Source organism: Pipistrellus hanaki, assembly GCF_964339955.1.
Source record: "Pipistrellus hanaki genome assembly, chromosome: 2".
NCBI lineage: Eukaryota > Metazoa > Chordata > Mammalia > Chiroptera > Vespertilionidae > Pipistrellus > Pipistrellus hanaki.
In genome coordinates, this window is record NC_140504.1 from 183,919,244 (window position 1) to 183,926,208 (window position 6,965).

General features: G+C 49.0%; 1 pseudogene across 1 annotated transcript in view; it reads right to left on the minus strand.

The window, feature by feature from the left end:
* Positions 1-6,965, minus strand: part of LOC311618008 (large ribosomal subunit protein uL22-like) — a 133,360-nt pseudogene that overhangs the window by 117,790 nt on the left and 8,605 nt on the right. The gene's annotated exons all lie outside the window — the stretch shown is intronic.

Sequence of the window (6,965 nt, forward strand, 5' to 3'; positions counted from 1 at the left end):
GGCATAGGTAAACACTCCTAAACGGCTGCCATGCACAACAATTTTAACAAAACTATAAAACAAACGTCTATCACCCAAAAACCAAGGAAAAGCTGGTTGAAAGGAAGCCCTACAACTAGACTGAAAGAGAAAGAGGAGAATCCAGGGCACAGGCGCTGAAAAACGGAGGTAGGGGGGTGCGGACATGATACAGGCTGGCGGCGGTCCCGGCTGGTGGAGGGCAGTGCTGAAATCCAGTTTCTGGGGAGAGGCTAGACTGTCTGCCATCGGGTCGGAAAGTGAGGCTGGCTTGCTTGCAGAGCTGAGATTGTTTGCTGTGCTGTGGTGTGAGATGAGACTGGGGGAGACGCGGGGACACTGAGACACCATCCGAGAGGCGGCAGATGGGCAGCCATTACTGTTGGCCATGCCCCAGTCTAGTGACGCCCTGAGACTCCGCCCTGAGACTCCACCCCGCAAAACCTACAAACACACACAAGCTCCAAGCAGTGGCTTTTGCATATGAATGGCCTTTTCCGTTGCAGTTTAGCAAAATTGCAACCTGGGGCAAATAGATCCAAGGAGGACAGGACTGTGGTTCACTCTGTAGCTCCCACAACTGTACTGGCCTCAGACAGTAGCTGAACTGCAACTCATTGAGACCCAGAACCCAGTGTTCTAGTGCTCAGTTTCAACCCCTCACACCCATAAGTGACACATTTGGGAGACGGTCTCAGTGAGTACCAAAGCCCCAATGAAACAAGGTGTGACTCCAGCGCAGCAGTTCTTCCTTTAGAGACAGAGCAGGTCCTCACAGACAATTGGCCTGGAGGTTAATTCCTCCCAGTATACCAACAGCAATCAAGGCTTAATTACACCAAGACTGTGCACTAAGCCCACAAAGGGATATAGCAAAAGTGACCACTTCAGGTGATTGGGGAAGCTGAGCTACGGGCCCCTGTAGGTCACTGACCACACAAAGCCACTTCATCAATACAGGGCGGCAGCCAAAATGAGAAGACACAGAAATATGACATGAATGGGAGAGATGGAGGAGAGTAAACTACTGGACGACAGACAGTTCAGAATCAATATATAAGATTACTCAATAATCTTCTAAAAACCTTTGAGAAACTTGATGAGACCTCCAAGAAGCTAAGTGAGACCTTCACTTAATGAGAATACCAAAAAAATGGAAAAGGACCAGCCAAAAATTAAGCATACAAAGTCTGAAATAAAGAATATACAGAAACTCATCTATAGATCAACATACCCCAAGAATCAAACCAAAGAACTGGAATATAAGAAAGCAAAAATCACCCAACCAGAGAGGCAAAAAGAAAGAAGAATCCAAAAGTATGAGGATAGTGTAAGGAGCCTCTGGGACAGCTTAAAGCGTACCAACATCTGGATTTTTGGGGGGCCAGAAGAAGAGAGTGAGCAGGATATTGAAGGCTTATTGGAAGAAATAATGACAGAAAACTTTCCCTACCTGGTAAAAAAAAATAGACCCACAAGTTCAGGAAGTGCACAGGACCCAAACAAGAGGAATCCAAAGAGGACTACTCCAAGACACATCATAATTAAAATGCCAAGAGCAAAAGACAAAGAGAAAATCTTACAAACAGCAAGAGAAAAACAACTAGTTACCTACAAGGGAGTACCCATACAACTGTCAACTGATTTCTCAACAGAAACTATGCAGGCTAAAAGGGAGTGGCATGAAATATTCAAAATGATGACCAACAAGAACCTACAACCAAGATTACTCTACCCAGCAAAGCTATCACTCAGAATTGAAGGGCAGATAAAGAGCTTCACAGAAAAGAAAAAGTTAAAGGAGTTCATCAACACCAAACCAGGATTACATAAAATGTTGAAGGATATTCTTTAAGAAGAGGAAGAAGAAGAAAAAGGTAGCCGAAACCAGTTTGGCTCAGTGGATAGAGTGTCAGCCTGCGGACTAAAGGGTCCCAGGTTTGATTCTGGTCAAGGGCATGTACCTTGGTTGCGGGCACATCCCGAGTAGGGGGTGTGCAAGAGGCAGCTCATTGATGTTTCTCTCTCATTAGTGTTCCTAACTCTCTATCCCTCTCTGTAAAAAATCAATAAAATATATTTTTAAAAAAGAAGAAAAAGGTAAAAGTAAAAAATTATGAACAACAAAAAGGTATCAAATACATACCTACCAACAAGTGAATCTAAAAATCAAGAGAATAATAAAAAAAAAAATCTGAAGAACAAAATGGACTGGTGAATATAATAGAATCAGGGACATAGAAAGGGATTGGACTAACAATTCACAGGGGGAAAAGGGTTTGAGGGGTGTGGGAAGAGATTGGACAAAAATCTTACACTTATGAAGACGGTGGTGGGGGAAAGGGCATGGGGTGGGGTTGGGAATCAAGTGGAGGGGAGCTATGGGGCGGGGAGAGAAACACCTGTAATAATCTGAACAATAAAGATTTATTTAAAAAAAAAAGAAAGAAAGAAAGAAAAAGAAACATCAAAAGTGCTTTATTCAAAGTAATATCCATTCCTAGCTACACATTTCCCCATCTTTCAGGTAATTTGTGGATACCGCCTCAACAGAACTTTTCTTGTTTTGAGGCAAACCATTCAGAGACCCAATTTTCCACTTCTTCATATGTTTTGAAGTGCTGCTCAGAGAGTGCGTGTGCCATCGATTGGAACAATTAGGTAATCTGAAGGAACAAGGTCTGGTGAATACGGTGGGTGGGTTAAAAGATCTTTCCAGGCAAGATCTTTTAATGTGTCTTTTAACTGATTTTGAAGTGTGTGATGGTGCATCATCATGAAGCAAGATTGCTTGCCGAGTCTTCTGGAACACTCTGGTCATTTTATGATCAAAGCGTAGTTCAAATTGATTATTTGTTGTCGGTAGCGATCAGTATTAACGGTTTCACCTGGTTTTAGAAGCTCATAACACACCACACCCTCCTGATCCCACCAAACGCAGAGCGTTGTCTTCTTTCCGAAGCCATTTGGCCTTGCAGTCTATGTTGATGGTTGACCTGGATCAACCCATGATTTTGTGCATTTGGGATTCTCACAATAAATCTACTTTTCATTGCCGGTCATAATTGGACGCAAAAAAGACGTTCTTTCGTGCCTTTGAAGCAACATTTTACTGATGACTCTTCGGTTATCTATTTATAGTCTTTCGTTCAGTTGATGTGACACGCATTTTCCTTCCTTTAAAATCTTTCCCATTGCTTGTACAGTAAATGATAAAAAAAAAAATGTTTGCTGAGCAATGTTTAATCTTTCTACAAGTTTTTGAGTTTGACACGCATCTTCATCCAATAATGCTTGTAATTTTTGGTCTTCAAACTTTTTCAGTTGACCTGGGTGTTGTCTTTCACATAGAAATAATCACTTTTAAAGCATTTATTACCAGCGTTCACAAGTATCTTGAGATGGAGCATGTTCACCATAAGCTTCCAGAAGTATTCAGCAGCACTTTTCTTCAAAATAATGAATTATAACTTCCCGCAAATGCTCTTTTTTTTGGCACGAAATTTGACATTTTTAAGTGTAAAATTATCTATGATGATAATACCTTCAGAAAATTTGACATATGACTTTTTCCCCCTTATTTTTTTATTAAATTATTATCTGTGTACATATCTTACCATTGTCCCACCCTCCTATACATGCCCTCCCTCCCCAGAGTTTTGTGTCCATTGGTTGTACTTATATGCATGTATACAAGTCCTTCGGTTGATCTCTTATCTCCCCCAGATCTCCCTCCCCTCCCCGCTGTAATTTGACAGTCTGCTTGTTGCTTTACAACATATGACGTTTTGAAGCTTGTTGTCAATACAACAAAATAGTATACATATCAGATCGCATATATATCAACATATGTGTAACTCCATCTATTGAAAAAAATCCGCATTATTAACCGGTACACCTAGTTTCCTCAAGTGTCCTACTGGCCATGAGAGACAGCCCTTGGGAGGGACAGAAGGTGAGATACAGAGAAATGCCACCTAATATGCGAAGATAGGAGACACTGGGTGACTTGGAATCAGACTTGCTACCATGTTTTGTATTATAGATGAATAAAGAGGAATCGTAATAACCACAAGGCACAATCTCTTGTATCAAGAGATACTGCAGCTTTGATTTGCTTCCTCTGGAGGGGTCAGAAACTTGGGTGTCTTACTGTCCTCCAAGGGCAGCTGAGCACATCCCAGCTACGCGGAGTTCGAGCATGAGGGTTGGTGGGGTGGTTAGAACTGGACCAACGCAGAGAGGGGGATGCACACCTCCAGGTCACGCAGGCGGTCCTGGCCCGAGCAGCAGCTCCCTTCACTGTGTGCCCGCTGCCTCCCTCCCAGGCTGTGTGGTCATGGCTCACTGTCCAGAGCTCCAGGGCGCCGGGCCCAGGCTTTGCTCTCCGGGAGGGTGTGCCAGCCACCAGCTGAGGGCATGCCGATTCGCTCAGCAGCTCTGCTGGCGCAGAAGTGACCTGGTGAACACGATGGGGCCTGGCTGCCTACCTCAGCTGCTGGGTACAGAGATCGTAAGAGGCACAACGTGCCCACTGCTCTGAGGAGAGGGCACTCGGTCCCTTTCTCAGCAGTTAGGGAATGTTAAAAAAAAAAAATCCAGCCAAGACCGGTTTAGCTCAGTGGATGGAGAATTGGTCTGCGAACTGAAGGATCCCGGGTTCGATTCTGGTCAAGGGCATGTACCCTGGTGGTGGGCACATCCCCAGTGGGGGTGGTGCAGGAGGCAGCTGATCGATGATTCTCTCTCGTCGATGTTTCTAACTCTCTATCCCTCTCTCTTCATCTCTGTAAAAAATCAATAAAATATATTTAAAAAAAAAAGAAAAAGGAGTCAGTTCTAAGATTGGCTCAGTTTAAAAAAAAAAATTCACACCCAAATATATATTTTACTGATTTTAGAGAGGAAGGGAGGGAGAGAAAGAGGGGGGAGAGAGAGAGAGAGAGAGAGAGAGAGAGAGAGAGAGAGAGAGAGAGAGAGAGAGAGGAGGGAAACATCAATTGGTTGCTTCCCATAGGTGCTCCTAAATGGGGATGGAACCCGAGACCCAGGTATGTGCCCTGACCAGAATCGGAATTGAACCCACAGACTTTCAGTGCATGGGATGACACTCCCACCACTGAGCCACACCAGCCAGGGCAGGAAGTGACCTTTATAAAGATGGTACCCAGAGGCTGATGCATCAGTTGGGAATGTTTTCAGGTGCAAGGAATACCTAGCACAAAACAGGGGATATTTGCTCGCATAGAAGTCTGGCGGCAGGCACTTTTCATGGGCTCAGCAGTGCCACCAGGGAGCCAGGTTGTCACTGAGCCTCCTCTCCGTCCTCTCTGGAGGGCTTGCCATCTCGTAGTCGCATATTCCACAGGAGGTGGTGGCCTGCACCGCACGGCAGACCAATGGCCGAGCAGAAATAACGCACCTGGGAGGCCTCACTGCCCCTGGACGACACCACTGGCCAGCGATGGCCACGTGTCTGCCTCTCACTGCAGACCTGGGAGGCCTGCGGAGGAGAGTGGGCAGGCCACAGACCGGGACTTGGTCCTGTGGCTGAGCACCTGCCGTTCCCCCTGAGCTTGTGCGGGCAGGGAAGGAAGACAGAGCGCCTGCGGGGGGTGACTGAGCGCCTGGCACGGGTGGGGCAGAAACGAGGGAAAGGTGTGCCAGTCGGAGGGAACTGCATGTGCAGAGGCCCGGAGCAGGGGCGTAGCCAGTCATCCTTTGTGCTGCCCGGAGCAGAAAAACGGCTGGAGATGCGGGAGATCTGAGGTCCAGATGAAGGAATTTGGGTTTCAGTCGGGACATCCTATTCCCCCAGATGGATCAAAGCCTTCCCATTTCCTCCCTGGCACATTGCAGCCACAGACCCTGTCCGCAGAGGAGCAGGAGGCCCGCCCGTCCTCCGCCTGGAGCAGCTTCCTCAGTGAGGAGCTGGGGCGAGAGGGGTGTGGACTGGGGCTGGGCCTGAGGGAGATCCGCCAAGGTGCCCCAGGGCGGGGCTGTCGCTGTGGCAGCATCTCCCGCCCCTTTATCCGTTAGCAGGTCCAGGGGTTCCCGGGCAGGAAAGGCTGGCTGGAGGGGAGCCAGGGCCAGGGAGACAGAAAGGCTGATGGGCCCCTTCCCTCCTCTTCCTGTGGACAGTGAAGCAGGCTGCCAGCACCCACCCCGCTTCCCGCCGGCACACCCCACAGGCAGGGACGAGGTGGGAGGAGCCGGACAGGGAGGTTAGAATCCCAGCTTGGGGCCAGGGGCTTCCGTGCCTGTGAGCCCTGCTTCCTCAGCTGGGAGGTGGGGATGAACCGCCTAGGCCAGGGGTCGGCAAACGCATCCGCCCACAGAGTCAAGTAGCAACAGGACCACGATCGAGATTCCTTTGGAGAGCCACATTTTTTAAACTTAAACTTCTTCTAACGCCACTTCTTCAACATAGACTCGCCCAGGCCGTGGTGCTTTGTGGAAGAGCCACACTCAAGGGGCCAAAGAGCCGCAGTTTGCCGACCATGGACCTAAGGCATCAGTCACGGCCTCTGGGAGTCCCGTCACCGTCCCCCTCGGCTGTGGTCCCTCCCGGCCAGGCCCCCCCTCTGGCCCCTCCTGTCTCCCTGCAGCCCCGGGGTGTGTGTGTGTGTGTGTGTGTGTGTGTGTGTGTGTGTGGGAGAGGCTGCGGACAGGCCTGGGCCCGCGGTGAGGGGGAACCTCCGGGAAGCAGGATCAGCCCCCTCCGTTCCCTCTCCCTCTCCCTCTCCCCGACCCCCCGCAGCCGCCCTGGCCCTCGGGTCTCCTGCCCCCGCGGGGGGGCCGTCAGGCTTCTCACCACGAAGCTGGGAGCTGGGCTGTGCGATCTGAGCGCCGTGGACGGGTGTGGAGACACCTCCCTGAGAACGGGCTCTGCCGGGCGTCATCCTGGCCAGCCATGCCCCTCCCCAGCTCCAGCCTCCTCTTCTCGG